Here is a 23208-nt window from a genome sequence, read left to right as displayed (position 1 = left end):
CATCCCTTGTGTGATTATCATAAACCTCAGCAGCATCGAGACAGTCTGAACAGGCTCCGTAGTTTGCTGTCTGTGACCCCCCCCCCCCCCCCCCCCCACACTCCTCTGGGGCACTGTGAATAATTCATGAGGGAAAGGCATTAACCACTGCGGCTGCCTGCCCATTTTCTCCCCTGTATATCCAGGCTGGCTGGAAGACTGTACTCTAGCATCACTGCAACCAACCCCCCCTCTCTCCTCCTCCTCCTCCTCCATCCACCTCCTCCCTTCCCATCCCCCTTCATGCCTGGCAATTAGACTCCTCACTGCAGCAGAGCCACCTAGCTACGCTGCAGTGAGTGCAGGGGAACTCGCCTTTCGCCCGACCTGCCTTCACACCTCGACGTGCTGCAGCTGCTGGACGAAATGCATCCAAATCTGCCCTCACCCCCAGCTGATAGCTGCCCCCCCAAGTCTCTTTGTTCCCATGCAGCATCTACTGCTTGTCCCACTGCGGTCCACTGATTCGCCTCTGATGCTTTCCCCCACTCCATCCCATTCTCTCTCGTACACAGTCCTCCCCCACCTCCCCTGCTTCCCTCCTCCCTCTGTCCTCCATTCCTTTTTTTTTCTTTGCTCGATGCGTATGAAATTGCAGAGCTCAGCATTCTTCTCCACAGGCACTTAGGGAAAGAGAGAGAGAGAGAGAGAGAGATGAGCTTGGGAGGAAGGTTTCTGGTGCACCACATAACTGGCCATCTTCCAATTAAAGAAGAGAGCTTATGTTATTGAAGAGCAGCTTAGCCAATCAGGAGGCAGTGCTAGGCAAAGACAGGAGGGGAAAGCAGCAGAGCGAGTGGGCAAGAGGAAGGGGGAAGAAAAAAAACTGCAGTGTGTGAGTGTGTGTAGTTTTTATCCCTCCCCTGAACAGATCTTTATCAATTTGGGTACTCCGGTCCTGGGGTGCATTTGAATGGGTGTCTGTCTGTGTGCATGTGACAGAGTTTACAGGAGGACAGGGTAAAGGTGTGTCCACGGGGCTGTGTTAGACTCCTGACTTGTTCATTCTGAAACTGGAAATAAGAGAAAGTAAGAGGAGATTGATTATTTTTCTCTCTATCTCAAAGTGTCTCCGAGCCTGTGGAGAAAGGGAAGAGCGTGGTGTCCAGGAAAGAGCGACCTGCACAGAAGGTAAGCAGCTTCGTTCTCCTCCTACTACACAGGGCACGATGGGGTTTTTACACTTCTGAAGTTACTTGCTTTTTTTAGTTGGTGTTTGGCTCTTTTAGGCTCTCAAATGTTTGACATTTTTAGATATACGTGTGGATTTGTACTGATAAGAATCTCCTATGTTTTAAATACTGTTTTAAAAAAGAGCAGAGGGAGATGAGAGAAGGAGGGGGAAGGTTAGTGCGGGACTCCCTGATGCTTCCAGGCAAGTTTCTGTGCACACGGTTCTCTAGTGCTGCAGTATCCCATTACATCCCTGAGCGGAGCTGCCTCAGCATCCAGCCAGTGTCGGGCAGAGCAACCCAAACTAGCCACCACCGCTCTAACATGACGCTCACAGCCTAAACTTGTGTTTTTAACCCTGGTTTTTGGAGAATAGTAACGTTTTATCCCTCACACTCTGAATCCAGTGCACTCCAATTTAGTTTTGTTGTGCATGCTGTCATTGTGTATTCTGCGTATTGGTGGGGTTGCTTAGATAACAGATCGAATTGGCCCCGATAGCGTTACGAGCCTGGTGATTAGTTAGTGTTTTGTTTATCCGGTGTTCAGGGACTTCCATCAGTCTAAACATGCAGCAAAAGTGGGCTCTCTGATTGGCTGATCAAGGATTACTGATGACAGTGTAACGAAGAAGGGCAAAAATAAGGCTATCATGTCTGTTTGCAGTTACTGGGGTATTTATGCACTTTTCATAATTTTGATCCGAGCTCAAACGGCACAGCTGGAGTAAAGTGAAGCGTTGTTTGACTAAAGCAAAGGTCGGCTGATAACATATGTGTGTGTTTTCCACTATGCATTAATTATCGCCTTTCTTCAGCACGTTCACAGTTTATTTGTTACATCCCACTGTCTTCTTTTGGAAGTCTGACCTTCATCATATGTGAATGAAGATTTCATACTGTCCAGCAGTGGGCACTGTGTGTTTTCTCTGCTGGAAGAAGCCTGCGAACACTGGCCTGCTGCAGAATGGGAGGACAGAGCGGATGGACCTGGTGTGTGTGTGTGTGTGTGTGTTGTGTGGGCACACTGAATAGCGATGCCAGACAGGATAAAGAGTACAGTATGTACCGGTGTATTCCTATTACTTTGAAATAAGGTTAATAACTTTCATCCTCGCGTAGTGGATGAAAGCAAATGAACCTATCCAGCTCTGATGAACCCGGTAACTGGTTTTAAATAGTGTTTAAATTATTTAGCACTGAGTTATATGCAGGGATGAGGGGAGGGCCGCGAAGGAAACATTAACTGTTTCAGCACCATGGACAGAGCCCAGACTGCTAACATGATCTTCCCTCAAATAGTTTCATGTAAATCAGTGTGAAGACGGTTAGAGGTTTAAGTTGAAGGCAAAGCTAATTCTTCTAACTATGCCTCGGCCGGTGACCCAATAAACCACCTGGCTGCTCACATCTCCAACTCCTTATCTGATATCCCAGTTGCCTGGGCCCATCTGTTCTTCTGCTTCCAGCTGATGACGTGAAGAAAACACTTTTCATTATTCATGCTCCTCTCCTTTTCTAGAACACTGCCCATCTTAAAGAGAGCTGTGTTTCTGCAGAGATGCTACAAACCTAGCTCACAGCGTTTTTTCTTTTGAAAAGCCCTGCACTGTCCTTGTCACCCTGTATCATGACTCTGTGCTCCAGGTGGGAGCGTCAGCACTGTGCTTTTGTTCTACTTTCCTGTTCACTTCAAAACGCCAGGCTGTGGAATGTAGCAACACAAACCTCTGAGTGTGACGTCTGCCTGTTTCACAGCTATTTGATAACATCATTAAAATAACTATGTGTGCAACTAATTCATTATGTTTCTCATTAATCATTTGAAAAACCACCAGACAGCAGTTTTGTCTCAGTTAAATCAGTGAAAAGTCAAATGAAAAAAGATCTAATGGCTGCGCTCCATACTTTTCGGACACCTGCTGTGACTCCGAGCTTTGCTTCATGTCATGGTTGAGAGTGATCAGCCAAAGTGTCTCTGCAGGAAGCAGCCAGCATACTGGGAGACTCGTTCAGACAGCGATCATCAGAAAGCCTCAGCTCTAATGGGAAACCTAAATGAGACCCCCTTGCTGCTGCCTAGAATTATCCAGTTTGCCTCTATGGTAGAAGCAGAATGCAAGGCATGGAGGGGGCTCAACTCATTAGATCTTAAAGCTCATGTAAACAGTCAGAACTGTATCCTGTGAGTTATGCTTAGTTCTGTGATCTAGCAATTACCTTATTGCATTTACACTTTGAGAATTTGCTTCTGAATGCTGGGAAAGCATTGGTGGTGCTACAAGCGTATTTACCTTTTAATGTTTTTGTATGTGTAGGTTTTATCCTGAAACTCTTTCTAAGAATGTTGCCCTTTTTTGGAGGAAGCGAGCAGCTGTTGGGCTTGTCATTGCTCATCCTTCCTGGGGCACGACACCCTCTGTCCCAGGCTGTGCGGCATGTGTGCCCCTCTAAATGATTCTGTAGGCAACACGGCGGAGCATCAACGGCTGTCGACGTGACATTTGCAACAGTTTGCCCTCAAAACTGTCCACGGCCATGATTAGAGGAGGAGATACATGTGAAAACTCACCAAACTGGGAGAAATAGTGATGCTTCTAAGTTGAGTAGGTTGTAGAGATAAAAATAGAGGACATTGCAGATGTTTGAGGTGAGCAGACCCTCCTGGGGATCTTAGACTGACGCCTTGATAAATACAGTGAAGTGGGGGAAGGATGGTGTTTGTGCCTTCTCACTGAAATGGGGCACTTATCATACTCTCCGGGGAAAGATTACAGGATTTATTTACATGCATATATATTTTGATAAATGTGTTTCTATTCGTGAATGTGAGCAGCCAAGGGAAGGGCGGTTAAAATGAAGAAAATAACAGACAGTGTTTGACACAGTACCGAGCGTGGAGAAAATACTGGCACGGAAAGGGACGAACGCGAAGAGGAGAGGAAGGCAAGAGGAATGATACAAGAATGGGCGAGAGACGGAGCGATAGATTGAGCGATTGTCAGAGGCAGAGCACGAATGGAGGAGAGTGGGTGTGCATCGCAGAGCTACGAGCACTGCAGTACATTGCGGCGCCCAGCCCCCGCTGTGTTCTCTGCTCGCCATCCGGTTCCATGCACTGAAAAGACCCCTGCAGCAGCATCAGCAGCAGAGCCGCACAGCGCAAAGGGCTGCCCGCTGAACCACAGCAACCTCTCTCAAAGAGATCCTGACCCGGCGTCGTGCGTCCTGGACGTCTCGCCGTGGCACAGATTTGGAAGCAGCGATGGCGACACGGCGCTCAGGATGAAAAAACAGCCGACCTGCGCCCCGCCGACGCATTGTCATGTAGAGAGAGGGAGTATTCACTTCACACTCCCCCCTGGATTATGTAAGCGTATAGAACACATTCCCTCTGCGCAGCACCAGCTGAATGATCCCACCTTCCCCGGCTGTGTTCTCCTCATTAGGGAACATCTGCCACGCTGTTTGCTTTGTTCCGTCTTCGCAAACACGGACGGACACTTTATTGAACGTATTGAAATGGGAACAATGGGGAGGCAAACAGCACGTGCTCTTAAATAGCTCGTGCGCTCGTGTCCCCGTGCTTTGCCATTTTGTTGACGCTGCCCTGTGTGGCCAATAAGAAATAATGACCCCCCCGAATAACTTCTAATTCTGATGCAGCCTCACGTGAAAGAAAGCACACAATTTATGCAGCTCAAAGTCAGGCAGTGTTACAGTGTGCATGAATGACTCACACAGGGGAGACTCACACTTAAGTTGTGTTGGATTAATTATACAGCCAAGCAATACTATCTCTGCCATCCCACGCAAACACACACACATACAAACAAACACACGCATGCAGATGTGAAATAAATCTTAATCATAAAAAAAAGCTCTAGGAAACGAAGGAGAAGCTTATTTCTGCTTCCATAAACAGTTGATGTGTTTGCATCCCACTGGCCGCCTGGGGGAGGGGGGGAGATGGCTGAAGCGTGAGAGCTTCCCCTCGGTTGTGTGTTCCCTGGTTTCCCTCCACTCTGCTGATGTGGCTGATTCCGGTTGCAAAGCGTGGACTCTCCCTGCTTCCTGTGACAAGGTCTGATCGCGTCTCTCGTCATGTTCCGAGGGAGCGGAGTCACTCACACCTCACACCCCCGAAGTGTCCGAGTCGGGGGGGGGGCTCTGCACACCGGACCGCGTTTGATTCTGATTTGCACTGAAATTATCACCAGGCTTTGAAAATAATAAAAACTCATAATCATATAGATTATATAAAACACATCAAACATTATGTTTATATGGAATATGGAATCTTTTATTCGGGGGCATCAGCTGCATTATACTCATTAAACAGAAAATAGATGTGTAGTGATTTATGTAGGACATTGTGTGACCGTTTAACCTTGCAACATATCGTAAAAAGGCAAAGCTGCAGCCATCACGTCCTCAGTCGATGCATTTAAAGGGTAAACACACAGTGGAAGGTTGAGAACGGAGCCGTGAAGAGAAAACGAAAGAGCCTCTGTGGATCGTGTGTGTGTGTGTGTTTGTGTGACAGAGATGGAGAGAGTGGGAGCAGGCGGCAGAGTACTGTAGTGTGGGTGAGCTGCAGCAGGGACTCGGAGTGCTGCATTGAGCTGCATAATTAATGTTAAGAGGGTGGAGCTAAAGGCGGAGATAACTCCCTTCCAACACTGCTAGAAGCAGAGCCACCTCTTTTTTTGGGTTTTTAAAATGTGGAATCGCTGCTCGGGAGGCAGATGGAGCAAAAGAGCAGTGAATGGAAATGATATTTTGATGCAGAACCAGGGAGGTTGGGTTAGTCTTGTTGTATTTATATTTTTGGTCCAGCTCGGTGTCTCTGTCCCATCTGTTCCCTCGGCCCTCAAAGCCAGTCCCCCTCCACTGAGCTGCGTCCCACAGCCAAATGCCTCACTGCTGTCTCCCCAGCTCTGTTAATCATCCAATTTGTAGCAGAGCCTCCTCCTATATGACACATCTGGTGTAACTCTCATCTGCTCTGTCTGAGCTGGACCGTGAGGAGGGAGGAGGGAGGAGGAGTGGCTTTAATCCGCGGGATGCTGTTGTATTTATAGTTTTATCTTCGTCACAGATTTATTTGCTTGACTGCTTATGAGAGGAAACGCAATCTCACACGAGACCTGCTGCTTTTGAAGAAAATCTCCAATTATTATCACATGCTTTATTTTTAAACTCCTGCATTAGAGACATCTGCCCATTCAGCCATCAATTCAGGTCACACGTTGGCAGCAATCTGCACATGCATGCACTTGTGTGTGTGTGACAAAGCTGCAGTCAGGGTCTCTCCTGGCTGTGAATGCATGTTCATGGAAGCATGTATTCAGGCGATTGTGTGTTCCTGTTAGTCTCCAGTGCTGTCAGAGCTCATGAACCTGTGTCGCTCCTCTGTCTCCAGGGCGTTATTGCCTGGCCGGTGACCACATCTCCATCGCTCTGCTCTGCTTGCACCCCTGTCACCTAACCTCATCATCACTGTGGCTGTTCTGAGGTGATGACATGTATTCTGCTGCAACATGGCCAGCCTTCGTGACACCGCTGTACAGTAAAGCTCCGCGTGAAATGTGAAAAATCAAGCCATGAAGGGCTTTTTCGTATTTTGTTTTCGTATTTTTGTACATTTTATTGAAAGCCGTTCGTCCCCTTTAACCTTTTACACCAACATTTGGAAGAATATGCATCTAAAACCTGCAAAGAAAAGGCGATTTACTGCTTTCCCATTGCGAGTGCACATTTCACGTTTGACCTCACAATCACACCGGAAAACAGGATTAGTAAACAGTAGAAAGAGGCATGAAGGCTACTGGATATATGTATGACTGTGCAGGTTATTTTTTTAAAAGAAAATATCTTTTACTTCCGTCTCTTCAAACTCCATTCCAGCTGAACGATGCTCGAAAGCTGCCCGAACGCAGGAGGATGCAATTTGAGGCTGAGATTTGCAGAAGTTACCGACGGGGGCCTTCATTGCCTCCATGATAGCTATTGTTGAGAGTGAAGGGGCGAAAATGAATCTGTCCACTGTGGTGTCATGTTTCCATCACCGCTGTCAGGAGCCGTTAAATTCCTGTGACCACTGCGGAGTCATTCGATCAGGGAACGACCTCTCGCCGAAGACAAAAGCCAGATGTTAGTGGGTGTTACTGGGTTCTTTGTCTTGTGTGAAAGGGAGGTTTTATATGGATGTGTTTGCCAGAAGATACTATTGGGATCTGTCCTCGTCAAAAGGGCTGAGGGAGCGCACGGAGGCATTTGAGATGCACCCCTCGTCGGCTCCGAGCTTCTCTATACACAGCCAGGAAGCAGATAATGACCGCAGTTTCATCTCGGTCCCCCCAGAGCAACAAAATCCCACTTAAATCACAACCTCAACATTATCGGCTGCAAGTAAAGGCGGATGCAATTTAACCTTGAAGGTGGAAGCCAGAGAAAGAGGCAAGGAGCATCGTGTCGCTGCAGCATTGGACTTGTTTGGATGCAGGGATTTAATCTGTCTAAATAATCATGCTGGACTCTGTGATAGCTCGCCAACGGATGTCTTAAAAACACATCTTCAGGGTCTTTTTCCTCTTCTGAGCCTATAAGGCATCAGGCAGCAGAAAGCTCAGGCAACCAACACACAGCCTCATTAAATATATTTTTTTTCTGTCCCCTGAAATCTTGGAACTGAGGAGACATTTTCTGTTTTCCTTCCCTCTCGGTTCCCACGGGGTTTTGCAGTGGGAGAGTAAAGTTGCCATTTCATTGTGTTGCCAAGTGAGAATCGGCCCATCTGACATTTCGAACGCTGGGAGCGGTGCAAACAGAAACCTTGAACCCTTTCTCCTGCTTTAAAATCGACTCCTGCTTTGAAATGCTTCTGAGTGAAACGTCTTGAAATGAGTACAAACGGAGCACTGATGTCGAGGGGAATGTTATAATTTTGTCGTCCCATGCAACCTGCGAGCTGCTGTGATCTGAGCCGTTTGTTTGTTTATAAATCAGAGGAACACAAGGACTGATGATTTTCATTAGAGCAACATTGTGCAATGTAATATCAGCCCAGAACCCGAAATAATACGCAGAAGGCAGAGAGAGGAGGGAGAGGAATACTTAAGCTGTGTGAGTAGGTGCTCAACATGAAGGCTGCTGCTTTTTCTCTTTGAGTTTTTTGAGGCCAGTGTGCAGACGAAGGACCCAGCATACAGAATTTTAAAACATCTCTGTGGGTTCTAACAGCAGTGGTCTGACATTTTCTCTGCTGTCACTGAGGGACGGCAAAGAAGAACTGAATCAAAGGAGAAGTAGAAGGGAAACAACATGTTTTACTTATGAAATGACGGCTTATGCTATCCTCAGAGGCAGGAGAAGGTTTAGCTATGCTTTTTACAGTGTGGGCAAGAGGCTTTTGTGCTTTTGACATAAAGAATTGTCTGAACAACAAAGGAAAATGTAAACCTGGCTTTTAAATGAAGAAGATTCAGGAAGATAATTTGATTTTGATTATTGTTTGGGAACATTACCTGATACCAACAACAAGATCTAAATCTGCAGGATACTACAGTTTTCTTTTATGACTTAAAGACAAACTGTGCAGGATTTGTCTCTTGCTGTTTGTAAACACTCCACTGAGAGAGAGAGAGAGACACGTTTGCGAGGACAAAGCCTTGAGTCAAAGAAGCAAACAGATAAAGCATTTTCTTTTGGTTTCACTGTTTTCTTAAAGGGATAGTTCACCCCAAAATTTGTATTCCTTATTATCTACTCTCCACTATGCGGATGGAGGGGTGGGTTAAGTGTTTGAGTCCCTGGAGTCTCAGGGGTAAACAGCATTGCAGCCAAATCCAATACGATCGAAGGAACTGGTGACCACTTCTGCAAACGTAAAAGAAACGTTTCTGTCATTATTGATTAATTATTTAATAATGTGAAACATCACGACTGACAGCTCAGAATGACCTGTGATTGGTTGAGCATGTTAAACACAATCACTGCTGCACAGACTCTGTTTCTGATGTCACCAGTGCAAGATGGCACCCCCCGTTTCCTGGATATTCTGGCCTCAGTGGGAGGAAATGGTGACACGTCGACCATCTTATTTACAGTCTGTGGATGTTATACACCTGCTTTCAGAAGGTTGCACGGCAAAACAGAGAAAATACAGCAGAGGGTCTGTCCAGATGAATACAGCAGTGAGGCATAAGTGAAGATTGAGTGGGTTTACTTTTGTACGAGTCCATACACCAAGGTGCATCATGTGAGTGGCAGGTTACTTACAGTGCTTTGTAAAAGCCGAAGTTCCACACAGTGTTGAACCATCCTCTTCCCTCGTTCTCTGCTCAGGTCATTGTGCTGCTGCCACTCCCAGAATAAAAGGTTCCATCAGACCTGTTGTCGTATCGGCAACAAAAGAGAAACCCAACGTAAACTAATCCAACTTCTCTGGGTGTTAAAAACAGTGAAGCAGAGTTGTGTCTTGACTGTGCGCGCCAGCCAAGTTGGAAGTAATCTCGCCGATCCGATCTCTCCCAAAAGAGATTATTGACTTGACGTTGGTCGGCAACTCCGAGAGCAGGATGGAGCGTTGCACAATCGATTTTCTGTAATAATTGGGCTTTGGAGAAAGGACATGACATTCATTGTACTGTATTGATCAAAAATAATTACTCCCTTCCTTTTGTCCAGCTCCATAAACCCTCTCTCAGCGCTGCTATCTGGAGAGCAGTTATAAGATTGGAAATTATTTCTTTTTGCAATCTTCATTCGCATCTGGAGAGTTCTCCTCAACGATCACTCCAAGCCTCATGATACAGAGATCTGCACTGGACATGGTGTGCTGGTTAAATAAGGATGCTCTGGGAGTGTTAGCATGGCTGTGTTAATGGCCCAAAGCTTGCATGAGAGTGGTTGTGTAACTCCCAGAGCTCAGGAGGAGAATTTGGTAAACAAAAGGAGAGGGGTCATCAAGAAGCCACTGTATTAGCCTTGTGTCCTGCTCTTTTCTGGAGGGGACTGTTCACTAATTGGAAGCCTCAGTGAATCATGATGGTTCGGAGAGTCTAATTTTCTTCCCCTTGATACTTTAGCGAGTCGGCAACAGGAATTCTTTACATTTAGCTCTATGTGCATTACTGAAAACAGCCGATACTGTTTTTAGACCTCGCTGTCACAGTGATTAATGAAATGCCGTCGGCCAAACAGGAAACTCGCAGACCTTTGTGTCACTCGGGGATCCTTTGTCTGCCTTCATCTCTGCAAAAAGGCCAAAGCTGTGTTCACCCTTATTATCTGCTGTCAAGGGTCTTCAGGCATTTTCTTTCTTCTACTTCTCTTATGCCTCACACTCTTTGTTCTGTATGTGTCCGTCACACCTGTCTTTTTGACAGACAATACTGGACACACACAACCACAACTGGAGCCAATGGTCTAAACATGGCAGTGATCATGACAGGAAACCAACACTTTGTTGAATAAAATACGCTTTAGTGTCTAAATTACACCAGAATATCGATTGGCCCATTTGTCATCAACAACAACATCAACAGTATCTACATGGTAAGGTGATAACTAGCTTTTAAAAACATTACTGGATATTCAATATACTCATATAGAAGAATATCAAGGGATATATCTTACTCCATAAGTCGTGTTATCGCCATCACCCCTAAAATCCAGTTGTGGTTGTGCTCTTAACTAAAACCTACAAACTTCTTTCTGATTTACTCAGCAAATTACAATGAAACATTAAACAGTGTATATATATATATCACATTTAATAGTCTTGGAGACAGAAACGAATAAACAATGCCTTACAGAAAATACATGCATCATCATTTGATTCACCAAATAACTAAGTGCACCAAAGTAAGCTACACCAACCTATCAGCCCATTCCACAAAACGATTCTCTGTGTGTTTCTGTGAGTCATCTGCAGATCCATATCTTTGCAGAGCCTCTGTGGCTTTTGAACTGACGGACCTGCAGCATTCTAGCCTGTGTTTTTCCCTCGTGTGGCCCTGTGAGTGTTCATCCCCACGTATTGTCTGCTGTTATGTAAACTGCTGTAGAGAGTCTGTCAATGCAGTGCCGGGTCCCATTTATCCGGGACATGGCTGGTTTGTGCCCCCTCATCGTGGATCAAAGGGGCTGTGAAAGCCTGTTTGATGTTTTCCCCCCCCTCTCTCATAGACCTTCTCACAAAACTGTCCGTGACACAGTCGGCAATAATTCAGTTCGATGTCCCATCTGGAGAAGTCGACCGGTGGTGCAGGGGCAAAGCACTCACCCACTTCGACTGCATGGATCCGCTCTGGTTTGACCGTGTGTTCCAGAACACTCAACGGGCTCTGTAGGTGGGTGGGAACCATGAACTTGTCATGGCACCAGTGACTCCTACTGGTCAGTTAAGTGTATAGTAGGATCTCAACACGTTGCATCATGTGTCACGGAGGAGGCACCGACAAAGTGTCCGGATTTTGAACTCAGAAGAAAAACCCAAGGAAATAAAGATTAACAAAACAACAAACTCCCATGATCCCACACTGCTTCACAACGTCATCAATAGGTCTTTTGTTATTGTTTTTACTGAGAGACCCCTAGAGGCCAAAGTTACGTATTGTACGTTTTTTAGTGATCATGGTATTGATGCAATTGTGATCAATGGTTATTTTACATCTTCTCTAAAATCTTCTGCTAACTGACATTAGTAATTTGATTTAATTCTTTTGATGTTTATTTGTTCATATACGGGAGTACACTGATAAAACCCTTGAAATATGAGTTTTTTAAGTCGTAATGTTGTTATAAACATACAATAACAACTCTTACATGCAAATTAGCCCAGTTAGAAAGGGTGCGACTCCTCAGCTGGGCTCTATCTCAGCTGACAAGCCACGTCGGCCGGGTTTCCCCCCGGGTGCATCAGCCCAGTGAGAAATGACTTGGACTTATGGCTGATTGTGTTGCTCTCAGCGTGAAAGCAGAATGGACGTGCACGGTGCCATTCCAGAGTGATTCACACATACATTGAAATTTAAATTTGTCTGCTTATCTCGTCGCCGGCACGCGGCTGAAAAAAGTTTAAGAATCTCTTTACAGACGTTCTCCTCGTTTTTTTGCAGCCTCACCATTTTCAGATTCAGAAGAAATTAATCCAAATTGGAAAGTTAAGCTTCAATAGAGGTTAAACAAACTGAGCGTTATGTGTTGGCGCACATTTAACACAGCTTGTGCTGCCTGTTAAGCTGCCATTCCTTGTGGGGGTTTTTACACCTTATGTTGGGGGCAATTACTACATGCAAAACTGAGCCCCTGATTTCTGTAGCATTGCCCTGTTTCAGAGATTTTTAAATAAAATTACAAATTAAAAATGCTGTTTGTTTTTGGTTACCTTTTGCAGAGAAAACAACTCTGTGAGGTTAAAACCAAACATAGATGATCAATCCGTGCTGAATGTAATGATGCAACGTGTTTGCAGTGGTGCTTCCGTGGGGTACAGTGCTGTTTTATATTGTCCTTATTGAAAATGACAGAAGTATTTGGTCTGAGCAAGTGAATAATAAAGAATTATCAGTTCAGGTTTAATAAAGAAGGGAAATGCAAGTGAATCAGGTTGAAAGAATTTGACACTAGTGTCGTGAGCACCGTGCACATCTTCGTTTAATCATATTAATTTGTATATAGAAGAAACATGATTCATATGAGAGTGGTTTTCCTTCAGGTAACGTTTCACTGCAGGGAGACTGTGTGGAGAAATGGAGCACTCACACAGTGACACTGGGAAATGTGAACACAACAATTAATTAGACTGGTCATTCTTCGACTGAGTGAATGACAAAACACCATATTGAGTGTGACGCACAGAATAACCGATAATTAAGGGCATAATGAGAATTCAGAGTGACTTGGCTCCTGTCAAATATCTGCAGTGGCGAACAAAATGCTTTTTTCTTGTGGTGATTATATGTTTCTTGATTTCTACACACAATGCAGTAAGTGGTGGTTTTCTATTGGATCAAGGCAGTAGCTCTTACTTACTATAAAAAACCTACCAAACAAACATGAACCAAAAGAGGCTGAGTTTGATTTGAAATATTTAGGTCCACATTTCACTTCTTCTATAAATCAGATATTGTTCGAGATTTCTGTTATTTATTTGTCCAGAAATAGTCAGTAACACTTTTGGTCTGCAAACAGAATCCATGTCTTTATCAGCGACTATAGTCAGATGTCAGACATGTCTGCCTTTAGCCCTATAAAACGAAGGTGCTGCATTATTGAGAGTCTGACAAAGGGACATTTTGTCTCCGGTGGAAGTTCAGCTTTGAAAAGCCGAGCAAGGTGAAGGAGCAAAAGACGAGAGTGAGAACCGCCCCCCTCGTGTGGAAGTTCAATTTTTAATGGGTGCATTTTTTTATGTCTCTTTTTCACAGTAGCCTCATTTAGCCCAGGTGAGGCTCACAAGATGGAGACTGAAATACCACACAGCTACAGTGTGAGCTGCAGTGTGAGATTTCTGCACCTTGTGATATTTGTCTCTCGCTTACGGTTCATAAAAATGTGACACGGGCTCATGCGGACCGAGACGCATGGAACCTGCACTTTGTTCTCCCTGATTCGCAATGGAAATCAACCCAGACTCGAGGATCAATGTTTCCCTGCACTCCCCTGCACACCACCCTGACGCTGCTGACAAGCACCAGATGGTGTGCTATACAGTGATTTACTGCTGCATAGCCGGGGGTGCAGTACTTTTTGCGAAGCCTCTCTCCTCCTGAATAATTCACACAATACCGTCAGTTGGCTGTGTAGGATTTCACATATTGTCAATTGAGTGGAAAGATTTGGCGAGTGTTGTGCGTTTCTTCAAGGGTTCCTGGGTTTTAATTGTTGGGGCGTCATCGCACATCTGTCGGGTGCAGTCAGAGCTAGAGATGATTGTTGTTATTTATGGTAAAAAAAACCTGATTTAATGCATTGGAGCAGTCGCACGGCTCCCTTTAAACCCATGATTGTTTAGCTGCAATAAAAAGAAAAGACAAAGGAGGGATTTAACTTTTGGGGTGACATTGAAAAATCACTTCAGAGTCGATACGATTGTGGACATGGTCACACCTCAGTTATCTGTCGACGTGAAGACATCAGATGTGTTGGAACTGTTGTTCTGTTCCAGGCTCTCAGGGAGCAGCTACACGATTCGGGCGCTGCAGTGGCTGCAGTTTCAGAAGTGACATTCAATAGCCCACCTTTCCAAATTGTTTTGCTTCCCTTGTTAGCCACGCAATTTCATGGGCTCATACCAAAGACCCGGGGTAAAGAGTTTGGCTCTTTGATGTTCGGTCCAAGAACAAAAGGCAAAGCCCCGACACTGTTTGTGTTTTCCAGCCAGCATCCGGTTCCACTGCAGCACTGGATTAACTTACATTCTGTGAAGCGAACCAAAGTCTAACTGGATTCAAGACTTAATTATGACTATACAACGCAAGATTCTACTAGAAAATTGCAGATGGTATAAATGAACGATTAGATGATCAAGTCGTCGACGTTAAAATATGTTTGTGCTGGAGTGTGGAGGATGAATTCATCAGTTTGACAGCCAGAGAAAAGAAACTGCTCTGAGGTCTGCTGGTGCGGCAGCAGATTCGTCTGCATCCTCTGTTCCGAGTGGTGTCAGAAAGCATCTCTTCATCTTTTCCCAATTTATTACATGTGAGCATCGTCATTGTGAATAAGTTAACATGCTGATGTGAGTGTTTAGCTGAATTCAGCCTCAGGGAGCCACGAGCATGACTGGAGACCTTTCTTCTTGTTCATTGTTGCCTCAGCAACAAAACCTTCTTTATGAGGAATTGTCGTTTGTGGTAATGCAGGTTGTCTTCCCTCTCACCAGGTGATACATCAGGTGATACATCAGGTGATACATCAGGTGATAGACCTGGCAGGGCTGTAATTAAAATGCTGACCTGATAACAAGCTGTCCTGTGAAAGCTGAGCTCAGCAGGCTCACGGGCTGTATACCCAGCAATCATAGCATTCAGTGGGACTGGTTTAGAGGTCAACTGTCCGCATATAGATTTAGGTTGATATTGATTCATGTGACCCTTGAGAAAATTAATTTTAATGTAAATAATTAAGCTTTTAATTGTCTTATTGTCTTAACTGCTTGTGTTGCACTGAATGCTTCACCTGGTTCTAAACAATCAAGAAACAGTGTAAGAAAGAGTTTTTGGGTTTCAAATGAATCACTTTCAGCTTTAGGATGAATTAAATATCACGTCTATACACAACAAAGTGAGATAAGATGTTGGTAATGCACAAAAAAGGTTATGAACTTTTAAAAAACTCAAATGTTTTCTCTGGTCATCCGAAGGGTCCTTTGAGTTCACAGCAGCTTCTTGCCCCAAACTGATAAGTTCACAACCAGTGTTTCTAACAGGCATCGATTGCTCTTGTCTTCTCTTTACCTTCTTCCATTGATTGTGTGATGCCTCTCAGATTACGAGGCAATGTGAGGGCAAGTGATAACATGGTTCTGTCTGGGCTGCAGGAACCTCCCAACGCACGTCCTCCCGTCCCACTGAGGCTGCTTGTGAAAGTCAAACATTTCAGAAATACTTCATAGATGCACACACTAATTCATATAAAAAATATGTTCGTTTTGAATAATTTAACAGAACCAGGAAGCATTACTTCTGGTTTGATAACCATGAGACATCTGTGCAGCCTGAAAAAGGAGCAGGCGCTTTTCAAAAGAGCAATATTGTGTCAACACCTCTGCAGGAAACAGCTGGGGACAAAATTGCATCTGTGAGAAAAACCCTGATGCTGCTATAATTAAGTTTGTGTGGACGTTGCTTTTAATAGAATACGAAATATTGGAGAAACACACCATCGAGAGTTCTCATTGTAATCAGAGATGGGCGTGTTCCAGTTCATGTCTACCTTTCGCTCCCCTTCCCTGCGCTGCTACGTTTCAAAGGTCACTACCTAATTTAGTTTTTAATGAGTGCTTAATTGAAAGGAAACTCTCCGTCTGCTTTACAGATGATCTCAGTTAAATATCGCAATGTTCTTAGGTCAAATCTTCCTCAGCTCGAGACGGTGACTTCGCCAATACACCAGAGACGTGACGAAAAGGTAATGGCATTCATTTTAAGAACTAACACTACCTCCGAATTAGTTGTCAGAGGAGGGCCAGGACGTTATCAGCAGCATTCCTCACCCGCGGAGGAGCTGCAGATTAAAGGGAGGCACCTTTAAAGGCTTAAAATGAGAGATCGTCGTGTCAGTTGGCAGCGACCTGCTTTAAGAACCATTAGAGCCCGAATATTTGCACTTAAATTCAGCACCTTATCGCTCAGCTGTGTGCACGGGGAGGAGTTCCTTGTAGACGGATTGTTTGTTGTCACACACGACAGATTGTTTCTGCTTTTCATTGACTTTCCTGTTTATTCTGTTTATTGGATGGTTTCAATGTTATTAGCATCTGTTTTGTTGCTTTGTTTTGTTGCTTTAAGCAGCAACTGACACAGATTTAAGCAAAACAACATGATTAAAGCAGGACCGGTTTTAGTGCATTGACACAGTGGTTTTTAAGATGTGGGCCTGTAGTTGTAATGGAGTTACATTTGCGGCTCATTTATCGTTTGTCCTGTAGCAGCGGTGACGTCATTACAAGAAGCAAAAAGAAGAAAACATCCACTCTCCTCTGACGGGTTCATAACTTCTCCCGTTTCATAACAAAACTGCACTTTTCATCTCGACCTTCTCGGAAGTAAGAATCATAAAATGTGTCCGGATGTGTAACACGGAGATGAATTGTTGTGTTGGGTTCGAGCAGAAATGTGCCACTGATTGCTCCTGCAGCCACACACAGACCTTGGTGGGTAATAGGCTTTATTATGTTGAGAGGCCCTGTCCGAAAGTGAAAAAGCTGCTTTCAGAGCACATTACTGAAACCTATTTGACATTTATAAGAGTTTGTTGGTCCCCTGGGGAATGTGTTGTTCTCCTTGCACCACACTCCTCTCAAGGCGAATGTAATTCAGAGACACTGAGGTCTGAGGAGACTTTTGTGTCCGTCTATTCCCTTTTACATTCGTCCCCGCACTGATTGTCCTCATCCATAATGGCCCACTAATCACCTGCATCAGGGAAATAACCAGAGACAACGCGTCGTACAGTTACACGTGTCAACATACCTTTGAATTGTAACCCATGTAAATGCTCCAAAGAATAAAGTAAATTGATCCATTTCATCATTTCCTTAATGGTATTTAATCTCTCCTTTCTGTCAGGGGTGGTTTGCAGTGTTATATTTCAGTCAGCGGGCCCGGGCGAGGAGAGAAGCAATTAATATGGAGCCGGGCGCTGTGTCGTCTCTGCCGTCGACCGTTTTTCTGCACGACTCGATGATGAATTACCTCATTTCTGCACATAAACACAGGTCTCGTCTCCCAGTGCAGCAGGTAGCCGGCGAGAGTGGCCGCCCCGCACCACGATTTATGGACAGTGGCTTTGTGAAATATGGCATTTGACTCAAATAAGTGAGCAAAGATCATCGTTTTCCCCCAAAAGAGAAAATGTTGTGCAAAAAACACCAAATCTTTCTTGGTGGTGTTTATGCTGTGTCATGAGGCTGATGGGCCGATACATCTTAACCGCTGCCAAGCAGGACATTGAACCCTGCTGGACTTCCATTATAAGAGTGGATTTACCAGCTAGTGAGAGAGAATGATTCTTTTAGAGAGGAAACGATTTAGCTTTGCTTCACATCATCGGTGTGTGTGTGTGTGTGTGTGTGTGTGTGTTCACCTGAACTATGAAGTCGTACAGTCCTCTCTTCAAATCCTCTGGGAAACACTGTGCCACTGACGTCAGGCTTCTTGTTGGTCAAAAGCACATTCAATGCCCCGACAATGCACCTCATTATGGGACCAGTACGCCCATGGGTGCTCGTATGAGAGGGCCTTTGCTGGTCACACAATGTGGCCTCTGGATGAGAAACTGATGACTGCATCAGTGGGAAACTGGGAAAGACACGTGCTTCATGCTTGGCACTAAAGGAGTAAAGCTTTTTAATGTTGTAGTTTAGTAGCTAAATCTAAAATCTGAAGTATTCTGAGTTGTTTTTTATAACTTAATCAAACCTAGCACGTCTGCTAACGCCCTGTCACAGCAAACACTCTCCTAGATCCACCCGTTTATCCTTTATAATGTAATGTGTCCTTCCTTGAGTCGTTCCCAACCCCTCCCTTCAGGATTTCACTAATTCCTAGAAAAATGAAGTACTCATGGATTCACGGTTTCCAGTTTGTTCCAGAGTCAAATGATGCTGTTTGACGACTGCTCCTCTCTCTCTATCGGCGCAGGGCCAAGGTGTCGTCACTTGCCTGTTTCTGCTGACTGTAAAGGACTCCCGCAGTCAGCAATCTGTCATGTAAGCAACTACCCATCATGCTCCTCTCCTCTCACGCTCAGAGAAGCTGTGTGGAATAATAGTAAAAGCCCACGGCGTTGTGCACCTCCATTTTTGCACTCAGACAAACGGTGTGATGCGCTCACTGAGCACAACTTTGCACACAGACTCATCTGAATGTCATTTGAAGGACATATGTTCTCATTCATATGCCGTCAAATGTTTTCTGCTAAGATTATAATATTTTCCACGGCATTTCCACGTCTGTGCACATTTCTCTCTGGGTGGAACTCAAAGGTGACGTCTCAAGCCTCATTTGAATCTTTTGGATTGGAAGATCTGTGGTTCAATCCCCAGCTCCTATGGAAGTAAGAAGTCCTTGTGCCGTGTGTGTGTGTGTACGTGTGCATACGTGTGTGCTCAATGCATGTGTGTGAAGGGCAGAGCTGTACCGTGAAGCACTTTGTTAAGCCCTCACCTACCTGAGCACTGAGATATTACACATGGCCGAGCTTTGAGGGGAGCCTCTTTATGAATCTCTAAATCTGCGTCGCTGTGTTATGACCCAGCTTGTTTGGGGGAAAGAGAAGCAACATAAAACCAGCTTGTTTTGTTTTGCTCATATAAATAATATTTATTCACGAGCTTTCGCAGCGTTTAATGACGTTGAAGTACCCCCCCCCCCCCCATCTCAGATCAATCAGGCTTCTGTGGGTGTGTGCATGCATGCGTTGGCTCATCTGTGGGTGTGTTTGTGTAGAGCGTGTGAGTTGTGTGTCGTCAGTTCTTTAGCGTGTTTGCCTGCCTGCTGGCTCCACGTTAAACCCCTGCATTGCAGCACTGCCAGTGGGATTTCAGCAGGCACGGCCCTTTTTTCTTCTTCTCTCCTCTAAACCCTCCATCCTCACAATAGGGGGATTAAATTTGGGCCAGATTCCTTCTGCGTGGAAAGCTCCTCGCTAACACATGCACGTCTTCCAGTGCTCATACCCCACGCTCCAGAGAGCATGGGGCAGCTGAGAGCTCCCGAAAGTCTCCTGTAGGCCTCCTCTGCCCCCCACACCGATCCTCCACCCCCCCTCCCCCCGTCTGAGTGGGAGCAACCGTCGTGGAGAGCCACGTGTCTTGGAGACAGACAGAGGCCGAGCGAGAGGAGGAGAGGAAGAGAAAAACATGGAATCCTCTGGGGTTTCGCCCAGTTCAACTGCTTGTCTGAGAAGCTGAGCAGTGATTTTGATAAAGAGTGAAACGACTGTAGTTTGGTGCCGGGTGGGTTCTGGTGTGGACTGCACGTTGCTCCTCATCAAGCAGAGATCGTTCGGGGAATAAGAGGCAACACGAAGTCAGAGGATGATCTGCAGTGAGACTTTCTCTGGAAACAGTTTGGGAACATTAGGAGGAAAGCTTCACTTCAAGTCTCTCGTCGAATCAATGAGACAAACTCACAGTCAAGTGGAGAGTCAATAAAAACAGACAGATGGAACACTGCTGCAGAATTTTTCATTTCACTTAAAACGCTGGAAACACCCGTTAGATGGATTTTGTAAGGTAGCTGCTTGAAACAGGCCCATCAATAACTGAACATGTACGTGTCACATGCTGGACGTGCCTGACACACAGTGCTGACCTGATTTTCTTGCTCAGGACACACACAAAGGTCGAGTGAGGTCACCGGAGCATCGTGTGTCGTGGCCGATTCCGTATCAAGGGTATTGTCTATGTTGAGACACACCATTATCAACCTCTCCACCATTTTGATGGATCTGTGCCCAGTACGCTCTCTTGGGATATTTGCTCAAACATGATTGGCTGGTTCTTGCTCTGCCGCTGCCTCCCACACATTGAGGGTTCAGGCCTGGGATGCTGGTTAACTGTTGCAGTGTTTTTATAGGAATGATGTAGTGCTATTAAAACCGTATTACCCCAGAAGGCAAAGGAGGTCATGTTTTGGTTTGTTCGCTAACTAGATTACGTAAAAAAACTACTCAACGTATAATCACAAAACCTGGTGGAAGGATGAGATATGGGTCAGGAAATAACCCAATGAAGGTTTGTGCAGATCTGGATCAGGGTTTTTTTTTCAACTTCATGCATTTCAATGAAAAACCTGATCAGGGAACTTATATTTATGAGTGAGCGCATTTTGTTGCCGATCTAATCAAAAACCAGGATTTAAAGAATGTCCATGTGGTTTTGCAAGAGGCCGGTTTGCCTCAGCAGCAGCATGAGCTCTGCTTAGTGACATTCTTGGTTAATCTTGTATTAACCGTGAAAACTATTCCAAGTGAGAAAAGAATTCTTCCACCTGCAGTAACACCTTCAACCTGACCTTCGGTGATTTCAGCTTATCAGTGTTCATTTTGATTTGACTCCACCGGCAGCACGGTTCACCGATGCTGACTTGTAATGGAAATCAGAGAACAGAGTCTTCATTAAATCCTCTTTCTTTTTTCCCTGTGCACCGTTTGGTCTCTCGGGGACATAAATAGGTGTGAGAAAGATCCAATTATGTTCCCCGAGAGGCAATTCCCCTTTAACGTGATTGTATCTGAGAATCTGCAAATCAGGGCCCGTCGCCGCTGTCAGCTCGCCCAGTTATGATCTTTGAAGATGACTTTTTTGGAGTAAGATTTGACCTTGTGTTTGTCCCAATGGAATAACATTTAGTTCTGCTTCGAGATTATCTGAGCAGACACGACCTTTCACGTGAGGGTTTGAGGTCGCACATCAGGGCTGATTGAGTGTGTTTGTTTCCTTGTCCTTGTCGTTTGACCTTTTCTATCTGAAACAAAGAAATGTACAGTGTGGGAGTGCTGCATGGTGAGGCTTAACCCCCCCCCCCCTCCCCCCCCCCCCCCCCCCCCGTCACAGCGACCCCCTCAGCTCGCTGCAAACAACTCACTTTGACACTTTCATGGTGTCTCTGTGAGGACTGCAGGTATTTCACAGTGCAGGGAGACACACAGGGTTCCTCAGCCTATTCTCCTCGGTGAACCATGAAATTATTCTGCAGTGTGGAGATTCTTCCTCCTGCCATTGTGTTGTCTAGAAATATAGACGGCGATTCCTCAAAGTGCTTCAACGATGTTTGTTCTTGGCACAAATGAGACGGTGCCATCAGGCTGCATTGATCCTGGGGTGTTACTGATTTGAAAAAAAAGCTATAGAAATGGAAAATCAACTCTTTGAGTATGTTCAGCGAAAAAATAAATCCATGTATTGTGCAGACGAAAGGCTGCTCTGGTGATGGCAGATTTAAATCGTGACAATTGTGTTCCTTCACTGAAGTGCAGAAATTGAAGTTGGTTATCTCTCCCCCTGGATTTCGCTCATGATACAATTACAATAAAGCAATTAAGTCCAATGAGTCATGAAATTGATTGTTTTGCCCAAATAGGAGAGGGAAATTAGGCCTCACATAGAAAATTCTCAGAGGTCCGTCGGAGAGCATGGATTGAATTTGACTCATCGTAAAAAAGTTCTTTAATTCGCTCCTCGGCAGATTGTTCATGGAAATGTGACGTTGGTAGGAAGTGACGGAGATCTGAACGTTGTACCTTCAAAGAACTGGGTTGACATTTGGGGAAACGACTCTGATGTCTTTACTCTAAATATCAATCCACAGCAAAGCAGACTGTTACTTTAGCTAAGCACACAGATTGGAAGCACACAGGGAATCGATCCTCGCTCTGCCGAGAAGTAACAAAAAACTACATCAGGAGATTTTGCAGAACTTTCTTACTTCTGACACATTTGACCAATTACTCAGCCGCCCCTCAGTTCTGACATCGGAAAGTTAAAGGAGGAGGAGGAATCTGTATATTGATTTAAAGTCATATAGCCAAGCACTAATATATTTAATAGCTATTCTGCCTGGTTTGGTTTTCTTATAAATTAGTAACTAAACTAGAATGACAGTTACATTCCGCTCAAATTCAATCGAGCCGCATCAAATTGAACACATTCGCAGATATTAGTTCTCTAAATGTGCCAGATTTGTTTTCCATCAAGATGAAATATTCCCTGGAAAAACTGTGAAAATGTTAATAAATTGTCCTATATTGCAATGTAAGGAAAGTGATGAAAAAATATGGTCTTACTTGGCGCATGTCCAAACTTTCATACAAGTTTTGTGAAGATCTGCTCGATAGTTTTTGTGTTATTCTGCTGGAAACTCAAGCAAACCAGAAAGGATGTTTATTGTGGTGTTTATGTTGTTCTTAAACTCTGTGTTGCTGCTACTTAGTGTTTTCCCATTGGTGAAAACTTCTCTCAATATTATAAATTATTTACAAATGGCTCATAAATTAATCTTTAGAACTCAGAGCTCACTCGACTCTGGTTTATTTTGTACGCGGCGGTTTAGAAATCTGTCTCAGGTATTGAATATTGATTCACAGCTATTTTCCCAAGTGACACTCATGAGGGTGCCGCTCAGGTAGTGACAATGATTAATTCAATAACTGGTGAGGCCATCGTGTGCACTGGATGGCTGCCAGCCATAATTCATTCATCCTGCAGCCTTGCTGATCAAAGCAGTTGGCTTCAGGCATATATCAGCTTGTTTCTGTGAGA

The 23208-nt window shown here is 44.8% G+C and overlaps 1 protein-coding gene across 2 annotated transcripts in view; it reads left to right on the top strand.

The window, feature by feature from the left end:
* The first annotated feature begins 712 nt into the window (after positions 1-712).
* Positions 713-23208, top strand: part of syt2a (synaptotagmin IIa) — a 49571-nt gene continuing 27075 nt past the window's right edge. For both annotated transcript variants that reach the window (XM_062392415.1, XM_062392413.1), the window contains exons 1-2: positions 713-1005; positions 1107-1170. The gene's annotated coding sequence lies outside the window, so the exon portion shown is untranslated. The remainder of the gene's footprint in view (positions 1006-1106; positions 1171-23208) is intronic.

This window comes from Platichthys flesus, chromosome 7 (assembly GCF_949316205.1).
Source record: "Platichthys flesus chromosome 7, fPlaFle2.1, whole genome shotgun sequence".
Taxonomy (NCBI): Eukaryota; Metazoa; Chordata; class Actinopteri; order Pleuronectiformes; family Pleuronectidae; genus Platichthys; species Platichthys flesus.
Note: the sequence above shows the minus strand (reverse complement) of the source record. Positions and strands in the feature narration are given on the sequence as shown.